Source organism: Amborella trichopoda, chromosome 12 (genome assembly GCF_054954075.1).
Source record: "Amborella trichopoda isolate Santa Cruz 75 chromosome 12, AtrichopodaSantaCruz75HAP2 v2.0, whole genome shotgun sequence".
In the NCBI taxonomy this organism is placed as follows: domain Eukaryota; kingdom Viridiplantae; phylum Streptophyta; class Magnoliopsida; order Amborellales; family Amborellaceae; genus Amborella; species Amborella trichopoda.
Genome location: NC_142347.1, coordinates 8,281,980 through 8,304,215, shown reverse-complemented (window position 1 = coordinate 8,304,215; position 22,236 = coordinate 8,281,980). Strand labels below are relative to the sequence as shown.

The following is a 22,236-nucleotide window of genomic DNA, read 5'->3' as shown; positions in this document are numbered from 1 at the left end:
ATAACAATCATGTATCACCATACTCCTTCATTTTATAAAACATTTTTAGCAATTTTGAAAATAGAGAGCATTTTTTAGAATAGAACTAGGTGACTGGGCATACGATTTTAACAAAGAAACAAAGATTTTTTAAGTCACGACACACAATTTTTCTAAAAAGAGAGAATTTTTGGAAAAGACGTTAGTAAGTAGTTTTGGCTCATGCTATCATGTAATTTCTTCCTTTTTTTTTTTGGAATTATGAGCATGCCGAGTGTTTGTTTGGTATAGTCAAGATGGGGAACCATCAAGTACCTCATCATCTTCCAATTTTAGTTCTTGAGTAACAACTCAAGGGAGAGCTTTATGAAGTTTTTGAGCAAGTTGATGTCTTGGATAATATGGGATATTGCTTGGACTTCTTGTTGCGTTCTTCCATTACCACTCCTAAAGTTCAGCCAGTTGAGTCTCTTCATGATTTTGCTGGGACTGATGCCTTTACATTTCTTCGCTTTTGACACTGTTCTGACTTGAGAAGAGAAGTTGGGTAGAATTTCTAAAGATATTGGAGAAGAGACCAAAAAAAAAAAAAAAGACAACTTCATTTCTTTTTTATCACCTCCAAGGTTCCTTTCGAATACTCAACCTGGTGGTCTTTTTTTCAAACGCTCGGGGTTTCTCTCAAATTTCAGCTCAGCGAAAAAAATTATTTCTCTTTTATTTTCTTTTCAGTTTTTGAAGGACATGAAGAATGAGGACAAGAGATGTAAAATGAGGAAAGGAAAAGAAGACTATGAAGGTGGAGGAGGAGGAGTAGGAGATTCAATGGTGCTTTTACTTTATATGGTACTTTGTTCTAGAATCAAATGAGAAGTTGATCATCCTTCCATCCTCAGGTGGCAGGGAGGTTCTAGTATTGGTTATCTTTGGATTTTCTTGCCCATGGTTGGTATCTAACACATCCTTGACAAAATTTGTTGAATTCATGTTGAGCATTTCCTCCTTGAAGTGCTACAATCAGACCTTGATTTTCAGACTTGAAGTCACTCTCAACTTCCTAGTCCTTCACTCTCCTTCTAGGTTGGCTAAGCTCATTTTCTTTATTTATCATTTTTTTTCTTTCTTTCTTTTTTCTCTTGCACAAATAACTCGTTTTTTGTTTTTTTTTACTTCCCTAAGCATACTTGGGACAACCTTTTATTTACTCTTTTTATTTTGAGGCCCCTAAGAATACTTGTTACCAATCTCTTCTTTTTTTTACTGACTCCTTAGGTCGTTAATGCCACGGAGTAGGATGCCTCACTTGGCTTATTTGAAAGGGAGGAGCAAGTGATCACCCTACTCCTTTTCAGTGATCCTTTTCATCTAGAATTTCATGTTGTCCTTTGGGAGTTGATGACCTTGAGGAGTTTTGGGAGCCGTTGAATAAGGCATGAGCCTCACCAATTGCCCCTACTATATTATCATTATCAAATGGGGGTGTCCCTATCAATTGATTTGGTGGAGAATTCCCCTGTAGGGTTTTTTTCATTGGATCAGATCGTCCCTATCGGTATGTTGGATGGGACAACTTCTACAAAATTTTCATTGGATGGGATGTTTACTTTCTAACTAGTGGATGGGGCTACCCCTACTGAATCTTCTTCAACACTTTCTATTTTTAAGGGTAGATTTCCATGAATATGAGATGCCCCAATCAATGGTGTCATACCCTACCCATGTCTTCTTCTAGGTCTACATCCCATGTAGGCCGATCATCTAAGAATTCTTGTGAGAGTGGCCTCGGTGGTCCCCTTCGACTTTCTAGGCATTCGATCTATTGTAACTCTTACGGAGATGTTGAATGTTTAGGAAGCCTTCCGTTTCTTTTGGATTGACCTTAGAGGATGGTCTGCTTGACTCCTTTGGACTCAACTCCTCATCCAAAATAGGTGGGCTTGCCAAGAAGTCGGGTGAAGGTGGCTCAAGTGGGCCTCTTAAAATTTCTAAAGGTTAAATATCTCCCATCTTCTCTTGAGGGGCTGTATCTTCTTTTAAGTTTACCTTAGAGGATGGTTCGGCTGAATATACTAGGCTTGGCCTGTTTGTTTCTTCTTGGATGGTACTTTTGAGATTAAGGCATTCCCAATTATTGTTGTCTTAGTAACCCCTAACCTTGAGATCTCGATTGAGCTCATGGACGACTAGAGCATCTTTTGGATCACCTATTGCTCTTATTTGAAAGATGAGACTAATTAGACCCTTTGCATTTGTGGTGACATATATCATAGGGACAACTTGGAGCTCTACGAGCTTGTATCTTCTCTTTTTCTTGAGTTTCAAAACCTGAGCTAAGGTTATTCCTATCATTAGGAATTTGAGAATGCCTAGCCACAAGATTTGGATTATCCACCCATGCCCCCCTATTTAGGACAGGGGTGTCTTGAGTCTCGTGCAAGTTAATTCCTTCTACTTGAATTGGAACTCCTTGTGGGGTTGTTTGCTTTTTGTTCTCTCTTGGATTATGGACCCTAGGCTAAGGCAATCATTGACATCTCACTCTGAGATTCCCGTACCATAGGCTTTTGGGAGAGCTCATGCTCATCTCATACTTTTTCCGTAGGGTGAATGATTTGGTCCCTTTGTGTCTTCATGTTTTTTACATTTGCTGGGACAGCCGGAATTGCTTCCTCCTTTAGGTGACCAATATTATTAGGTTATGAACTCTGGAGGATCTCCACACAAGTTTTTATTGTAGAGGCAAGATGTTCATTTTGTGGGTTGGAGTTTTCTAATTCCATAAGAGCTCCCCATGGAATGATTACCTTGTTTTCTTTAACTATAGACCTAGAGCTAAGGAAATTCTTATCATTTGGTTTCTGAAATTCCTTAGTAGCATGAGTTTGGATAATCTTATCATTTCTCTCTTCGTTTACTAAATTTCCTTGTCAGCTTCTTCTCGTTCCCCAAGGCCATATTGAATGATCTTCAGGCTAGGGCATGATCTTGACTAGTAAGTCCTTATCATATTGATATTGGCAAGGACTTCATCTTCATGTGAAACAGTCATATCATTTAAAATTACCTAACTTCGCCCTGAGTGAGTTCCATCTGTATGCATAAGCCTAGATGATTCTAACTTGGGATGATCTCTACAATTTTTAATTATTTTGTCATCAGGATCAGTTTCAGATGAATCTTTACTACGATCAAGTTCTTGCTCTATCACGACTTCATCCGACTCTTGCCCCAATATGATTGGTGACTGGTCTCGAGCCCTTTGCTCTCTGATAGTGCGAGACCATTTCAAGCTTCGAGTCAAATAGAAAGGCCGAGTGTTTTTGCGGAAGTAAAGTTTATACTCAGGGAACACATTTTCTATAGTCACACTGATCCGAGAGGCTTCAGATAGTGTACAATCAATGAATTTTGATGCAGCATATCTAAATCTATGAACATAGTCTGTAAACAACTAGCCAAGATTTTGTCAGGTGTAGACCAATTCGCCAAGGGCCATTGGTCGTTCTTTTGTCATGCGATATTGATTGACTAAACATCGAAACAATTCATCAGGAGTTTGATCCAGGCATTTAATAATCGTCTTTTAGAACCAGGTTAGATGTTGTTTAGAGAGAGTATACTGAAACATCGCCTTGAGTGAGCGAGGTCTATTTTCACGAGATGGAACATATAGAGCATAAGAGGTGACCTATTTTTAGGGTCACCCTTCCCACTAAACTTGTTTTCAAATTAGGAGAATTCAAAACCCAATGGGAGGGGTTAGAAATGCCTAAGAGTGTCTTTGACATAAGATTTTGGTGGGAGGACACCGGGAACGCCTATCTTCACCAAGGTATGCTTAAAGGTTTTCAGTTCACTTTTTAGGTTGGCTAAATCAATCGATTGAGCAGCTGGGGTTGCCTAGTACTGATGGACTGACTTGAACTGATGGTATGGTAAGCATCGTTTGGACTAGGTAATGGACAGGATACACCTGGGTTTGTGGTACAGCTTGAGTTGGCCAAACCTGGACTGTGGCATAGTCGGAAGGGACTGGACCAGTGGATAATGTATTGGCATAAATGGTGCGACCTGAGTTGGTTGAGCTGGCACATGGTAGATCTGAGCTAATGAGGTAGCCTGAACTGGCTTAGCTGATGGACAATAGGTTTGGACCGAACCGATTGGACAGACTGAGCCTGACATGGGTAGATTTCGGCTGGAACCAATTGGGCTCCACGCTAAAGATGTGCCCCAGTCGATAAGGGCTTACTAACTTGTGGGTTATATACTCCCCCATACTGACTCACTAAACTGTGTTGACCATAGGATTCAAGAGGACCTTGACCATGCCCTTAAGTTGGGACCTGAGTGGGATAGCATGAGTGCTTCGGCGATGCCATCTCTCCACTGGGGTGGTACTGGAATGACTATGTTGGTCAAGGGAAGAAGAGATCCCCTGACCTTGACTCAGATGCCGACCTGAGCCCCTAGATGGATCTCGAGGTTCGACACTGTCAAATATACCACAAGTAGGTTCTGACCGCAGGATCATCCCTAGGACTCTTGATGGAGAGGAATTCACAGTCCTCAGAATTACCTAAGGGTGCACCTTATTGAGTAGAGCCCGGCTTGATGAGCTCCTGGGTTTAGGCGCAGATGCCTGCCTTTCTAGTTTTCCCTGATTTGGACTTTGAATCGATTGATCCCCAATCGGCTAGGTATTAGGGTTAGGAGGAAGGTTAACCCAATTCAAGTCGACTGACGTATGGATTTCAAGGTTTTACATTTTCAACTTGCCAAGGTCGTGTCGATTTGACTTTCGACAATACTCTAAGTCATGATAGATAGCATGCCTAATGAGTTCATCATTCAAGTTGCTATTTGTTTTACTCAGTCGGTGGCCCCTTTTTCCTGAACCATGGGCAGGATGAATGGTAGCCTTGGGACCTAAGCGACTAGTTGTAGTTCTATGTGGGTTTTGACTTGACTTACCCCTCACGGGTCTTCAGATTTGAGGGTGCACCTTGGTGATGCCTCAAAGACTAACCTAACTCCCTAAGCTTGAATAAAGGGTTATATTGTATCTTAATCCTGCCATGAATCATGATTCCCGGACTTGACTAGACTTCAAAGGTTGGGCCTAACTTCGACTGGATCTGGGCTTGGACCTAAATCCGTAGTTGGAGACCACCTTGGGTTTAGAATTTGGGCCTTTACAAAGACTAAGCATGGGCCTAGATTATGGATTGAACTCCAGCCTTTGTTTGGACCTAAATGTGGGCTTGGGCTCTGACTTTTAGACTTGGACTTTGACCTAGATTTAGACCTAGGGCTAGAGACCTAGAATGGACCAAGATTTTGGACCTAACTAGCTTAGACACGAACCAAGCTAAACTTGAACTTGACGAATCTTGGGCTTGAACTTGGCAAGACCTAGACTTGGACTGGGTTAAACCTGAACTCAAACCTAGCAAGACTTAGACTTGTATTGGATTAAACCTGGACTTGAACCTAGGTAGACCTAGACTCGAAATTGGATGGACCAAAACTTAGATTGGGATAGACCTAGAATCAAAATTGGATGGACCAAAACTTAGACTGGGCTAGACTTAGACTTGGGTCTGACTCAACCTAGATGCAAACCTAGCTTGGATGGGTCAAGACTAATACTAAGCTAGACCTAAACTTCTATTCGAGTGGACCTAGAATTGAACCTGAGTGGACCTAGACTCGAACCTGGATCAAAGCAAGGCACACGAAAACAGTTTGAAAGCAATTTGACCTAGGACTATAGGTAGGCTCGGGTCTGGTTAGGTTACCTAACTAAGAGAAAACTGAAATCGGCTAGGCTTAATAGGTACCTCCGTAGGGTCCAACTACAGTTATCTGTGGAGACCAGTGCTTACTAATGTGGGCTTGTTTCTTGGTCAGATTTTCCCAGGAGGGATGCTTTGCTTTATCGTTGGCACATTCCCAATGTTTCACACATGAAACTAGGTTCCTGCACGACTTAAGTGTTGGTATAGGGGTTTTTGAAAACTTGAAGATTTTAGGGTGTCAGAACGTGTTTTGGAAAGTGTGTGAGATCAACACCCAATGGTGTATGTAATAAGTGTGGTCAAATATACACATGCCGATAAACCTATCTACTTATGCAAGAGATAAATATAGATTTAATCTAAAGAGATAAGATTAAATATTCTAGACTAAGAAGATAAGGTCAAAGCAAATAAGATTAAATCTAATTTAAACATATAAAATAGAGAAAAGCTAAGTCTATATTTTCCTTCTTCTTTTATATTTCTATTTTTATCATGAAAAAGATGACGATCTTTACAAAGATAAAGTCAAAAAGTTCTAAGCTATGCAAGAAAGACTAATGTAGGAAAAATCAAATCTAAATAGATAAGGCAAAGAAAAGACCTAAGTTCTATCTTTATTCTTTCTTCTACAATGAAAAGAAGGCCAAAAATCATAGGGAGCCAGAATAGGAGCAATAATGGCCTGTTGGAAAACTTTTATGGTAGTCTGCATATAACGACTCGCTAGGCATCGCACTGCGCAACACGCCACGGTCGCACTAGGAAACACGACACATTCCATGTAAGGCCATGCAACACGGCCTGAGTTAAGCAAAATAGAGGGGCCTCAGATCCAAATTTGAGGCTTGTCCATAGTTTTGCGGCTTTTTGTTTTCTGCAAAATATTACATAAATTTTCATAAATTATTTCTCAAAATAGGAATATCTGAAGTTTGAGATCCCTACAGTGGGTGCTAAAATGTGTGTGCTCAGATTTGCACCGATCTCTAAGCGAGATTAACTCAAATATCTTGGGTTATTTTATAAATCAATAGATAGAGTGGGGTGCTCAAAATATGGGCTCAAAAGTATTACAAATCTATGTAGATTCGGTTCTTTTCTGAATCGATTGGTAGCGACAGCTCTCAAATCTATATATTAACCTTTAAAAGCTTCTAAAATTTAAGTAAATCTAAAAATAAATAAATTTTCCAAAAAATAAAATAAAATAAAAATAAAGTACGTAATAAACAAATAAAAATAAGAGAGAGAGAGAGGGAGAGAGAGAGAGAGAGAAAGAGAAAGAAAATATAGCTGGAAAACCCAGAGTTAGGGCCCGTATTAAGACCGCTGGTTGATTTACACATTTTCATGTCTTCTCTTGCTTTCTTGAAGTAGGACTCTAAGGTCTTGGATCTAGGAGAACTTGTTCCTAAGGTTTGATATTAATTTTGGAGAGGTTTGGGTAGGACTTGGTGTTAGGAGCTTTTACCTGAGGATTTCTAGGGTTTTTCATATTTTTCTAGATATTTTCCCTAATTTTTATGGGTTTTTGGATTTTTCCTATTTTCTTAGTTATTTTGGATGAATTTCCTAATTTTCTTGGCTTTTTAGATTATTTCCTAAATTTCTAGATGATTTTTCTATTTATTTGGAATTTCTCAGAATTTCTCAATTATCTGGGAATTTCCTAACTAATTTTCTAGGGATTTGTTAGTCTATTTATCTGGGATTTTAGAGAGGGTGTTTATTGGTTTTCACTAGGGTTAGGCTTGAAATTAATTGATCTCCTGGTTATAGTTTGATTAGGATTTGGGTACTTTTTGGATTTTTTCATAATATTTAAGTCAAAACCGACCCAAAATCTAGTAAAACTAGGCTTAGGACACGTTTTGGCCAGTCTTGGACCCATCGCACCGTGCAACACGTAGCCTGTCGCGCAGTCCGACATGTGTCGGTCACATAAGGACTAAAATGTTATTTTTCTGAACAATTTTTCCAGGCAATAGCTTCTAACCGTAAGTTGAATTCAAGCAATTCTTGAACCGTTGGAAAGCATGCAACCTCCTCTATAATATGGATTCAAATGTGGTTAACTTTGGGTTACTTTTGAGGGGTCTACATGGCTAAGCCTGTAGGGTCTCAATTATAGATTTTTGGGTGTCATAATAGTGTTTGGGACAGTTTTTTATGTTTATAAAACTCATAAATGTTTAGGATAACTAGTTATTGAAATAGTTTTTGGGTAACTTTAGGATAATTTTAAGGGCTTAAATTCACTATGGCTCACAAGGGTCACTGTGGTCCTTAAGACTTAGGCAATTCCTGTAGTCCGAATTTCAAGGGAGGTGTCTACACATCCTCACAGTATTTTGGTTTTATCAGGTACAATTTGAAGTTTGGGGAATTTGGACGTGTGTATGTGGGAAGAGGGGTGACTTAGCCCTAAGCCATGAGCATTAGGCAACTCTAGGCATTTGATATTAGCCATGAGGCATTGGTCTCACTAGGCTTGGGCCGTTAAGGCATTGGTTATAATGGGCATCAGCAATTCGCTATTGATTCATGATGGACATTAACCATTTGGCATTGGTCACATAGAGCATGGCCCATTGGGCATTAGCCACAAATAGCCATTACAAATTGACATTGGCCATTTCAAGAAATGGGCCTTGAAGTGCAATTTTGATTGACCGTGATTCTTCAATATAGGATTCCTAACATTGATTTATATTAATGGTTTTGATGTGAGGGGCCTTGTTTAAATTATTACTACTACTACTATTATATATACCGAACATCTTCGGATTGTGCCTCTGGTTGTTCAGGCACCCTGCAGTTTCCGCCTGAACTTGCTAAGGCCAGAGCCATGAAGGTTCTCCAAACCCGTGGTATTTCCACCAGTGTCCTTGTTTTTTAATTTTACTCATATGGCCTTTTCAGGATTTCACTAGACCCAATTTATTGATGTATAAGTTTGAAATTGATTTCAATTCTAAATCCTTAAATCCTAAGGTCTAGAAATGAACCTCAAACCATGGTAAACCGTGCATAATTCCGACCCATAGACACTACATTAGCCTTATAAACCATAGTCCACACTAGTGCCTAGTCATCCTAAGCCATAGTCTAGATTAGAATATACCAAAAATCTTGAAATCCCTTGCTTAGGAAACCAAATCATCCAAAATAAACACGTTTTATAGTGAATTGGAGCGATAATGTCATATAGTACGTTACATTGAAGACTTCTAATCAGAAATGTCAAGAAAATATCATTAGGATTAAAATCCCGAAAAAATATATGCCAATAGGATCGAATTAACTATTAGAGATGCAGAGTGTGTCCATGGAAAGAGCAAACTCTCCGCCACAGGGTGTGTCATGCCATGTGTCAATTCGGAATTGGTCCAGATTAAATGCATAAATAGATCAGGGTAAGAGCTTAGACCCTTGAAACATAGTTTATGTCGGGGTTACATAGTCATTTAAAGGCCTTAAGAGAATATGCACTGAATATTTGTATATAGTGATGTGATAGCACCTGTGGGATTGTGGTCCAGATGGCGTGTGTGTAGGGCTGCCAATGGACATAGCCTGCCTGCGGGCCTTCAGACAAGGCCGGCTAATGGGCCTCTAGCGGTCCGGTTAACAGGTTACTAGCAATCTTCGAGCATGGCCATTTTGGACATAGACGGTTATTGGGCTGGGCCAGGCTGCGCTTGATAAGCCCGAAATTTATCCATCGGGTCAGGTTGTCCCTTATTGGCCCATTAATGTCTTGTCTAGGCTCAAATAACACCCGAGCCGGTCAATTGAGTATTTTTTTCTTTTTTCTTTTATTTTCTTTTATTTTATTTAAAAGTTTCACTCTTCCAAGTTTTAATGTATAGAGAAAGGCGTGTATATATATATATATATATATATATATATATATATATATATATATATATATATATATATATATATATATATATATATATATATATATATATATATATATATATATATATATATATATATATATAGAGGAAAAATCTTCCTAACGCCTATAGGGGAAAATGAATAGTGATTTCGCCTACCTTCAACACCATCCAAACTTCATCACACAGTCACAGTTGTCTAATAGTGTTAAATTTTAATTTTTTTTCTACAAATCCAAATTACTTGAAATTTGGAATGTATGTATATCTTAGTGAGGCACACCTAATAAAAATATGAAAAAAATAATTCGTTAATATAAACTGACAAAAATACCCCTAAATATTAATGAGGGTATTTTGGTCAATTTATATTTTACAAATTATTTTTTTCATATTTTTATTAGGCGCACCTCACTAAGATTTACGCACACTCCAAATTTCAGATCATTCTAATTAATTAAAAAAATAAAAATTGAAACACTACTGGACAATTGTAATCACTCTTCATTCTCACCTATAGGCGTTTTGTAGTATCTTATATATATATATATATATATATATATATATATATATATATATATATATATATATATATATATATATATATATATATACGCAAAATGTTAGAACCGCGCTTTCCATGATCGCACGATCGTTAGAGAGAGAGAGAGAGAGAGAGAGAGAGAGAGAGAGAGAGAGAGAGAGAGAAAGAGAGAGGAGTGTTCCCTCCTTTTAGGGCGGAGGGTTTTTAGATGGTTTTGTTATGCTTTCTAAGAGAGAAAGAGAGAGAGAGAGAGTTTGTCTATATTGCATGTAATTCATTGGTGGATGATTGTTGACCTTACTTGAGGGAGAGAAGTTATACTGATTGTGCTTTGCTTGTGAGAGAGAGAGAAGTCTTTCTGATTGTGATCTGCTTGAGAGAGATAGAAAGAGAGAGAGGAAGGGAGATTATGTTGCACCTAATTTCGTGAGAGCGAGGCATGATTGTGCTCTGCTATAGAGTGAGAGAGAGAGGGGAGGGGGGGTTCGGAGAGGTAGTCATGTCATTGTATTTTTTTTGTTTCATGCTTAAGAGAGAGGGAGTCCATTAACGTTGCATGCGCTCTTTTGTACTTTTTTGGGCTTGCCGGTCTGGGCCCATGCTTCTATGTACTTTTTCGAGCCTATAAGGCCTGGCCATTTTCGGGCCAGGCTCTGCCCGTTGGTAGTCCTAATTGTGTGGCATTTTTTATATTGTGACTCACTTGAGTTTCGACAGGCTAGGTTGTTGATGTTTAAAACTCTTAAACCTAGGCATATGGAACAATCGGTAAGGGTTTGTAGGATTATCCTTTGATGAGGTCGAAGAGATGCCTAAATGGTTGGATAAGGGACTGTATGTCCCCTGCGTGCGGTGGTTGGGTTCAGAGGACAATGGCCAAAAATCCTCATCATTGCTATTGCATGAAATGTACACTAGATAGTTGCCTAGGAAGCATACTGTTAGGGCATACCGTGTATATGTGCGGCATAGTGTGGAAGGTCCTTTGAGATATTATGCTGAATGGGACCTGGACATGTCCTCAAAGAGGAACCTGCAATCGATGGACTAAGATCGTGTTCCCTTCATTTATTAGTTGGTTTTGATGGACAAATTATGAATTCTGAGATGGGTTGTGGGTCATGGGTTTTGTTGGGTCAATTTGAAAAGATGATAGTGGGAGACGATTTTTAGAAAAAGATGGAATGCTTCAGTATATAGTGTTATCCCTAACCCATTGGATACAATTCCGATCAAATTCATTTTAATATGTTTAAAATTATTTATTTGAATTTTAAAATATTACATGAATCTTTAAATCCTTTTATATATTTTATTTTGGCAAAAGGAAATTTAAAATAGTTGAATTTTTTGGATTCTATACATACAAAGGGATTTTGAAAATATTAAATGGCCTCTTAAAATTGATTTATTAATTTGTAAATTTTTTAGAAGCTGCAGGGCCCATATATGATGGGGGCCCAGGCCGAACATATGTCGCCCATTTTATTGGGATTATGTAGCCATTTAAATTTCTTATGAGTACTAAAAATCATCATAAAGTGATATGATGCCTCCAGTGGGAGCATGATCGAGATGGATTGTATGACATTGCTAATGTTGTGGCTCACCTAAGTTTCGACAAGCTAGGCTCGAGTTGATGTCTAAAACCCCTAGCCCTAGGAACATGGCGTAATTGATACGAGTTTGTAGGGTCACTCCTTGATGAGGTTAGAGATGCCCAAGGTGGTTGGCCAGTGCCCCATTAGAGAGGACAATGGTCAAGGTCCTTATCATTGCCATCGCACAAGATGTTCACTAGATATTCGTTTGGGAAGTAACTTTTAGGGCATGTTATACACATGTGCACAAGAGATATATCCATGCAATACTAGACTGTGTCGGAAGGACCCATGAAATAGTGCCCTAAATGGGACCAGGACTTGCCTTCAAGGACGTACTTGAAATCCATGGATTAGGATTTCGTACTCATCATTTATTGGTTGGTATTAATGGACCTATCATGAACCCCTACAATGAGCTCTAGGTAATGGGTTTTGTTGGGTTAGTTTGACAAGGTGATTTCTATAATTGATGAAGTGCCTCAATATATTTGTGTTGTTTTTTACTGGATCTAATTCCCATAAAATTTATTTTAATATGGTTAAATATGTTTCTTTTGAATTTTAGAATATTAAAATGAATTTTTGAAGCCCTTTGAATATTTTATTTTTGGCAAAAATGAGTTTTAAATAGTTAAAGTTGAATTTTTTGGATTTTATTCTTTTAGAGAGAATACAAATACTTAATTGACTCTAATAATAATTTTATTAATCTCTAAATTAACTAGTAAATATGGGGACCCACCATATAGAGTCCATTTAGGTGGTAGACCACTCTTTCTCATCTCACCCTCTCTAAGTATTTTTTTAAAAAAGAGAAGAAGCAAAAGGAGCAGGTCCATGCCCAAGTGCTATGTAAAGGGGTGGTACGCCCCTCTTAAGCTACATCTCTAGTGGCCTCATAGGAAAGCTTGGGTTGTTCTCTCATGGAGATTAGGGTTTTCCTAGGCGTCTCTTGGTGTGAGACGATGTTAAGGAGTGTGATCTCGTGTATCATCAGTGGACGAGACCCGTAGTGGGTTGTATCAAGTCTTTGGGGTAACCCTTTACAAGATAATTTGGTATTCTAGTGGCTCTATGTTTCTTGATTTAGTCTCATGTATTGCATCTTCTTGAATGTAAGAATTATAATGCTAAGCAAGTGAAGATCCTAAATTGTATTAGGGTCTATTTTTGTAGATTAATATTGTATTTTTGGATATATGTAAGTGTTCTAACCGTTATGAATAAAAAATATGATTTCTTTTAATCATATATACTTAGTTAGATCACATTGTCTATCTCTGACATTTAGGTGGGCGCATGGGGCCCATAAGAGACACCCTCATGGGTGGCATACCCCACCTCCTCCTCTCGGACTCTCTCTCTCTCGCTCCCTCCCTCCCTCTCTAACTTATTCAACAAGTCCTCTCTCTCTCTCTCTCTCTCTCTCTCCATGATTGTTCAACAAGTCTTCTAGAAGGTGTTTTGATTATGGAATGGCTTAAGAGAAGGGAATTGATTGATTCCAAAAGGGAAAGATTTTGGATTGATTGAATTCATATAATATATCACTCTATTTTTCTTAAATTAATATTTGATGAGAATAGGGTTAATGAAATTGAGGGAGAAGATTATAGCACATTATTTTTAATCGTGATGGTTGATTTAAGAAATGCAAGGCTAAGATCTCTTCACCTAACAAATCTTTAATTTCGACAGCCAAGATTTAGTCTCCATTATGATAGGACACCCTAGACCTTAAAACCCTAATTTTTTTACTATAAATACCCCCTATAAGGAATGGGCTAAAGTACCCTTGATCTCTCTCTCTCTCTCTCTCTCTCTCTATATATATATATATATATATATATATATATATATATATATATATATATATATTCTTTATTCTCTTTGTGTGAGATTAGAAAACTTAATAAGTAAAATAAGGGGCCACGCGCAAGCCATTGAGGGGTGGCATGCCCTAGCCTTTGGTAACTGTAGGTTGTAGAGAGACCCTATGTTGTACTATCTTATGCTCTCATAGTTTGACTGGGGTTGTAAGGGTGATTTTAATTTGAAATATGAAATAATCACAAAACAAACTCAAACGAACTTCAGCATTCACTCTATCAAGGTATACCCATAAACATAGCTTTATTTTATTTCTAGGGATCGAGTAGTTCCAAGGTATTTGTGGATGCTTTGTTAATTACATTTACTATCTCATACAATGGAGATTTAAAATTCCTCTATTTAATCAATCACAGATAAATTCGTTAGGGAGAGAAACATAAAAGAACTAGCAAATAAGTCTTGATGCTACACCTTCTTATATGAATTTGTGCATATAGATATACAACATTATAAACACCTGAGTATTTTTCTTTTTCTTTCTTTGTCCTCTCTTTGTCCACATGTTCATCTCTTGTATCTCTTTTTTATAAGGTGGTTTATAGTCGTCAAATACTTTAATTAGTGGTTCTCGATTATGTCTAGTAGTTGCAATGTAGTGCGTGCAGTGGTCCTCATGTCTTACTTGATGAAGTCAAGTCTTGTACAACCATTGTATTTCTGGAGCGTTTATCTCATCCAGGGTGTGTGCTGCATCGTTGCTTTATTTGACACGTCACTCTAGAAGAGTGTAATGTCTTTCGTCATGAGTGACTTGTGAGTTTTAAGTTCGTTGTCATCTAGAATGTGCTTACAAATCTTAGAACCTCTAAGTTTTGTAGGATAAAAAGTATAGTGAGGGGTATATTTGTCGATGATATATTTTGATAATGAATAGGGTCTTATGCATTGGAAAATGTGAAGTAAAGTACATAGTACAAGTTATTTGGGTTTTTTTTTTGTAGGAGCTGGTTTCTATGCGGCCAAGCCCGCATATGTAGAAATGCGGGCCTATAAATAAATCTATTTTTGAGATGGTTTTTTGGACTTAATATTTAAGGACATGTAATCACGAGATCATGAATATGAAAAAATAAGTAAATTTTAAAAATTAAAAATAATAGTTCTAGTAAGAAAATAATTGGACCGTTAGTTTCCATCATTTTTAGATATGGAACACCGACTTGCATCCATCATAAGATGGATGCTTTACACTTTTTGGACCCATATGTAGTCATGTGGTCCATCCCGCATGAGACAATTTTCCTTTTTTGTATATACTTACCAGTGTACGAAGGAGATTTACAGAGAGTCTCACAAGTGTTTCAAAATTCACCGAAGAGTCTCATAATGGGCAAATCAATATTAATATGCACTTAGAAACAAAATCAGACTAAAAGAGTCATAATTAGATAATGGGAAAAGCAATGTTAATATGCAATTAGAATCAAAATCAAACTAAAGCAGTCATAATTAGACGTGTGCTCCTAGTACTTAAAATCGTACCAATGAACTAAACTCTAACTTCATGTGAGTTTAGTACTTTAATCCAAATATGATTTCTATCATGCAAATTTGAATAAGTAAAGTTTCTTGGGGACGTATCATGACAAAGTGAGACTTCGGTCAAAATTATACCTAAACAAGGACTTTGCCTAGGCTTCCTTTTTTGTTAGATGAAGTTAAGGACCTCAATCATGTGTGGAATTAGTAGAGAAGACCTCAAGTGGGGTGTTGAAAGTCCTTAGGGGTAACCCTTGGCAAGGTATTTTGGGTATTTTGGTTTTCTTTTTTTCTTTCCATGCTTTTTTTATTAGAAGTTATGTAATTTTTGTTTATAAGTTGAATGTAATTTTTGTGAGTAGCATGCAAGTGAGAATCTATTTTTGCTTATTTCTTAGACTAAAAGTTGTAATTTGGACACGTGAATGACCTAAGCAATATAAACAAAAAAAAGTGAGAAATTTTAAATCACATACACTTGCCTATATCACATAGTCCACCTTTCACTGGTTTCAAAGTCAGATTTCTTGTTCCCATTGTTTGTTTTATTTTTCATAGTTTTTGTGTAAATTTCAAGTCATGAAGCATGGCTGCAACAAGTTTTGTGGCCAAACTCTTGAAGTTCCAGAGATTTGAAAGTTCGAGAGATTTGTGGAAACAATTGTCCCTCATGGAGGCACATAGTAGTATATGTGCTCTATAAGGATATCCTCCATCAATTTTTTTCTGAACATACCCTCTAGAATCTTCCACATATGTGCACAAATCCTTTGCTTTAGGAATGAAACATGTGCCAAAAATGACTTTTTCAGAAGTCAATATGTCGTAAAATGTCATAATACAATACGTTTAAGTTAAAACAATAAACTAGAAAAAGACGCGGGGTCTCTAGTGGGGTTGATGTCACCCCACATCTTCACCACATGGGGGGAACGTGGTACCCCCAAACCAACATGTGGCACCCACTGACTATTTGGGTGTCCCATGTGGGTCCTAGGGGAATGTCCTTGTTTGATATTTCTTTCAAACAATCCTGAAAAACAGATTTTTAGCCCAAAAAAATCCAAAACAATTTCCATACATCCATAGAAATCATTTTAATATTTTTTTATAAAAATTAAATTATTTTGGCATTGATTAAAAATATTTACAAGAAAAATTAAGATTCTTGAAATTACGAAACGGAGCACTCCACTCGGCTAGACCTAGAATCCAAAGCTACCTTCTCGGTATGACCCAACAAACTCATGACTCACAATGGAGAGTCACTGGCTCATGATCTCAGCATATTAAATCCAAATCGATGTACGACTCTGAATCCCCAAGTATAAGAGGATTTCAAGTGCCAGCCCTTGGAGGACATGCACACACATGGGGCAGAGGTTCATCTCTTGGCACATGTGTATAGCTCTAACCAATGGATCCCTGGAACCAATGCTTCCCATGCATTGCGATTGTATATATACATGCAATGAGAAGGTTCTAGGAGTCAGAGATTTAGGCCAATGTCCTCTATTAACCATAACCTTCTCGTACATGGCTTTAGTCATCAAGCTCATAAATAAACATTATTACCTTGGCCTATCACTCAATCATGAGGCACAAATATAACAACCGACCTTGACTAAGAGGTAACTTCAACCCTCTCAGTACCTCCCATGCATATATATTCTCCTCATGACTTAATCGAGATTGCATGTCTTGGTCCCAGTGCGCCAAGATCCTAAGTCTGTCACGATTTTACTCTAATTGATGCTAAGAGCCATTGAAAATGTTGAAAGTTAAGGCCTTGAAAGGACATAATTCCAACAGAATGACCAGAAATTAGGATTAGGATATGTAATAGTCTAGGGTTAGAGAATCTTAGGTCCAATGTAACAAGGCTTTGCTTGAAAAGTCTAAAAAAGGTCCCCATAAAATGATGTGAAGGGGGAGAAGGCGGGGCAGTTATTTATAAGCAAAATAGGTTGGGAAATAGCTCCAAGAGGTGGCAGACAAATCCGAGTTATCCATCTATATGCTAGCTTGAATAAGATGAGTACCTGACTATGTGGTATGCACTCGGCCTGATCAGGCTCGCTTAAAGTAGTGGGCCCTAGACTATGGCAGTTTCCGGCCACCTGTCCCTTACACCCAATGGAGTATTTTTGGATTGGTGGTGCTCCATTTCTAGTTGTTATGGGGTGGAAATGGCCTATTAAGTGATATTTTATATTTTTATTTATCTTTGTGAGAGGGTAAGTACGGGTGTTTTGGTCCTAGTGGTACAGAGTTTTGACTAACCTTATACTTAGATCCTATTTTGTAAGGTTTTAATATTGATCCTAACCTACTTCGGACGATTTGGACCTAATTAAGAATGTTTAAAGTAAGTTTAGGCTTGATTTGGCAGATATAAGAGTAACTAAATGAGTTTGGGGGTGAGCTTGGGCGTTAACTAAGTGAATTAGAGTTTAACTAGCAATGCTTTAATTGATTGTGGTAGTTGGATGCATGGAGAATATGACTTTACACTTGATTCTGTCTTTCTGTAACTTAGTCAGCTAAGCCACTTTGCTCAGCTCCGCTTCGCTGCTTAGCCTAGAGGCGTAAGCTATCTAGTAACCTCTTCTGCTCCTCTCTGTTAGCTTCATCAGGGCCACACAAATCTCTGATGCGTTCCTTAAGGTGTACTAGTTTATGGTGGTTACTAGCATAGCTTAGATCGAGAAATTGGGTTTTTTGTGAAGTGAAAGTTTTGACTTTGGTTCTAGAAGGGTCAGGAAAAGGTCTATGTTGGGTCCCAACCGTTTCTAGGGTTTCTAGGTTTCTAGAATTTTGTTAGCCAAAAAAAGGGGGTCTACACCCTCCTACTTTAGCAAAATTATTAAATTTATTATGGCCATATATGATTTTATGGAATATTTGAATTTGAAATTAAAAAATTGAAACTTTAATGAAAATTAAATATTCAAAGGGAGGGAAATTTTAAAATCAAAATTGAATTAGGGGATAATGATGCTAAATCTCATCCCTAGATCTAAATAGGTAGTCTAGAGATGAATGGTTGCGATCAAGCAACCTCTTGCCCTATAGAATCCCCTTATCAATGGTCTATATTAATCTTCTATAGAACCTTCTACAATCTCTCTCGAAGCCTATAACTCGGAGGTTCTACCTACTTGTTTCTTGCTCTTCCTATTTTGAATTGTGCCTATGCCAAACTAGAGAAAAAACAAGAAAAATAAGAGAGAGTGCAAAGAAGTGGCTCGCCCCACATAGAGAGAGGTGATGTTGCTCTACCTTGCTCCTATGCCCTCATGCTCAACGATGAGGCAATTCTTCACTTTGGGTGCTCCATCGTCACTTCCATGGTGCTGATTGGACTGTCTCCATTACATTCAAGAAAGATCTTCGATCCCCTCTTAAGCTTCTAAGTTCAATTTTACATAGCCATCTTTATGTCGCAGTCAATCTTCTCATAGACTAATTTTTAAGACCTGGTTTTGATCAAATTACTCTTATTATTTGATTCTCACTTCGTTGTTGTTTTTACTGTGTTTTTCATGAGAAATCAGCCATGAATTTGGCCTATTTTGAGCTCTTGAAATGAATATCTGATAGCCCTTTTTATTCTATATTGATCCCCTTATGATATAGATCAAGAGCTCTCTTCTCCCACATTTTCTCAGCCCAATTTTGAGTACATTTTGATTAAGTATCTTTGTAGTATGGTTCTAATTAATTGCTTCCACAAATTAGAGGATAAATTACAGCCGATCTCTTGTGCTATCGGAGTGAGGATCTGATATGGGGTGTATATAAGTCGCGATGAGGTTACCTAGGCCGAATTGTTTTTGGTGAATACTAATCCGGGAAAAATTGAGCTAACAAAATTAGCTTCCATGATCTCTACCTTCAATGAATGTGTTTGATCAAGTTTTGTAAACATGGAGATTGTATTTTGATGCAATTTTGGTCATGAAATGTTTTCATTGTATTTGTATAACAATGTATTTTGCCTAATTTTCAAGATTTGCATATTGTGTTGTATGTAAGCAATATCCTAGTGATTAATTGAATGGAAACTGTCATGGGAGTGTCCATCATCATTATAATTATCATCATCGTTATTAGAACCATATCCCAACTATTTGGAGTTGGCTACAGGAATCTTAGTTTACTCTATCAACTTTGTATATGACTCACGTACCTAAGTCTACTTTTCATAATCATATTGCCTATTGAAGCCACACTTAAGTTCCTTTGATTATATTCATTTCAAATTCTATTTTTTTTTGTTTTTCCACTCATCCATCTCATGATCCCCATCTTGCTATACTCATCCTATGGTATGTTGTTTCTTAACTGCCCAACATTTTGTTTGTCGTATAAAACTTATCCTTCAACTTCTTTGGTATGTGATGACTACATAAAACTTTAGATGCACATCACCCTAACTCTAATTCTATGTCCAACATCTTCCTCAATCTCTCTATTTCCCTGAATTATCGACCTAAAGTATCAAAAATGCTCTCTTTTATATATTTTTGGCTATCAATCTTAACTACTTATTTACCTCTACTCTTATCATTACTAAACTTACATTCCATGTATTCTATCTTAATCTAGTTAATTTTAAAACATTTAGATTCTATAGCAACCCTCCAAAGATCTAATATTGTATTGATACCGCTTTTAGAACCATTGATCAAAAGTATGTCATCTGCGAATAATATACACCACGGTACCTCATTTTGTAAATGCCTCGTTAACTCATCCATAACTAAAACAAAGAGATATGAGCTCAACAATAATCCTTTTATAGGTCTATCGTCATTGAAATCTCACACATCTCTCCATTAATTGTCCGCACACTACTTAGTGTTCCGTCGTATATATCTCTCACCATGTCAATATAACATCTGGAGACTCATCTCTTTTCCAACACCCACCAATTTAAATCTCTAGATATACTATTATAAGCTTTCTATAAATCTCTAAAGACCATATGGAGCTTTTCCCTTCTCCATGAGCTCCTCATTCATTGGAGTGTTACAAGGTGTAATTGATCTTATTTTGTTGACGTCAATAAGCAAGGAGAATGATTGTATTAATAAATAGTGTGGACAAGGTCCACTAATGTCTTATAAAGGCTTTTTATATGTCAATTACTAAAACAATGTTGTTTACACCTATCAAATGTCACGTTCTCAGCCTAAACCACACTACAAACCACAACAACCTGGTAGACCAAAGTGCACCATACCCCCATACTTCATGTACCATGCTAAACGACCTAGAAATCCAAATCGGTCGAACCATTAACCAAAGCCTCATTATTTACACCTAGGACCACTTAATTAAGAACTTAAAAGGTAATGGGGGTGTGTAGAGGCATTGCCCAAGGATTACAAACTTAATATTTAATATTTAAAAGGTAAATGGTCAAGATAAATTGTGACCTTCTTGTACCAAAGGTAAATGATCTCATTATATGCTTTCCCATACTGAAATACAAAAAACCCGCCTTACTACTTGAATTTACAGGTGCATACAATATCACACAGCTAAAACGTTTAAGGGAAAATTATGTAAATATCCGTTTTATTTTCTATTATAACTAAAATACCTAATACTTCATGTTTTAAACTTCGTAATAATTTTTTAAAAAAATGACAAAACTGCCCAATTTCGATTTTTAAAAAACTGAAATTTTTAAAATTTTTGGTTTTTTGAATAAACGAAATTTTAATAATTTCGATTTTTGAAAATCCGAAATTTTAATAATTTCGACTTTTGAAAAACCGAAATTTTCATAATTTTGGTTTTTCAAAATCGAATTTATTTTTTTGAACTTATCCAGTAACTTCAAGTATTTATGTTTGAATTAAACACGATTTTCGGTTTTCAAAAGACCGAAAAACTTCTATTTTCGGTTCTTCAAAAGCTAAAATTCTAAAGTTTTTCGATTTAGGGCCTCGCCACTATTGCAAGGTGCACCTTTGATTCTGTTGTTTGATTCTTACTAAAATCCTTGCAATTGATTTCCTTTTATATTTTTTGGTTGAATTTTGTTGTGTTTTTAATTCTCTATATCTAACATGCGACTAAGTAACTGTATGTTGATTATTTCAGCAACAAGAAACTGTTCCAAGGGCTCTGCCAATAAAGCATGGAGGAAACTCCACTCAGATCCCTTGCTAATGATTCCGCAGAGGGAGCAGGAGGTCTTGGCAAGATAAAAAACATTTCTGTCGATTCACAATTCTGTATGCCTCTCTTATCATTTTGCTTGGCACTTTGTTAACTCCACTTCTTTTGCCTCAAAATATTAGGTGGGGGTGTTAAATGTTCTCCTAATATGGTTCTAGAAAACATGGCAGTTGATTTCTTTTAATGGTAAAGGTAATACTTTTGTCGGGAACCATTTGTTACGAATTATCTGGTGACATGAAAAAGACGGAGAGAATGAGAAATATTATGAGTCCCATTTATCTTTTTTATATCATTCGAAGTTCCACATTGAAGAATGCACGATTTTGATTAAAAGTAATAAAGGGAGAAAATTAAAACATTTCTTTAATTTTTTTTCTCTCTTTTATTTCTTTTTAATTCCCAACTATATCGAGAAAACTAAAACAATTGAACTCATCAAATGAAGAAAGTTGGTACTCTCTTGATCTTCCATTGCCCTTCCTGATACAAGATCCACACAAAGGACCCAAGTCTTGTGTCAAGAAAAACACGGAAGCATAGCCACCCCCCATGACTTAGAATCATATATGAGATAATGCAAGCATGCACCGCTCTTCCAACTCCACCAAGAAAGACAAGGCATACGAGAGAGACTCAAAATCAGCTGCGAGTGAAAGCGAGAGACAAAAGAGCAAGCTCCGAAAATGGGCAGTTTCATCTTTTTCTTAAGAAAAAAAGAATTACAAAATTAAAAAAAACAGATATATCTATAATAAGGAAACCGAAAGATATTTTTTGCAATAACGGCAAATATAATAGATGTATACATAATTTTTTCAAAATTTAATATATGA

At 37.0% G+C, this 22,236-nt stretch overlaps 1 protein-coding gene across 1 annotated transcript in view; it reads left to right on the top strand.

The window, feature by feature from the left end:
- LOC110008226 (transcription factor PHYTOCHROME INTERACTING FACTOR-LIKE 15-like) overlaps positions 1-21,613 on the top strand; it is a 33,310-nt gene extending 11,697 nt beyond the window's left edge. Inside the window, exon 7 of the mRNA XM_020674414.2 lies at positions 21,323-21,613. The gene's annotated coding sequence lies outside the window, so the exon portion shown is untranslated. The remainder of the gene's footprint in view (positions 1-21,322) is intronic.
- Positions 21,614-22,236: the final 623 nt, after the last annotated feature.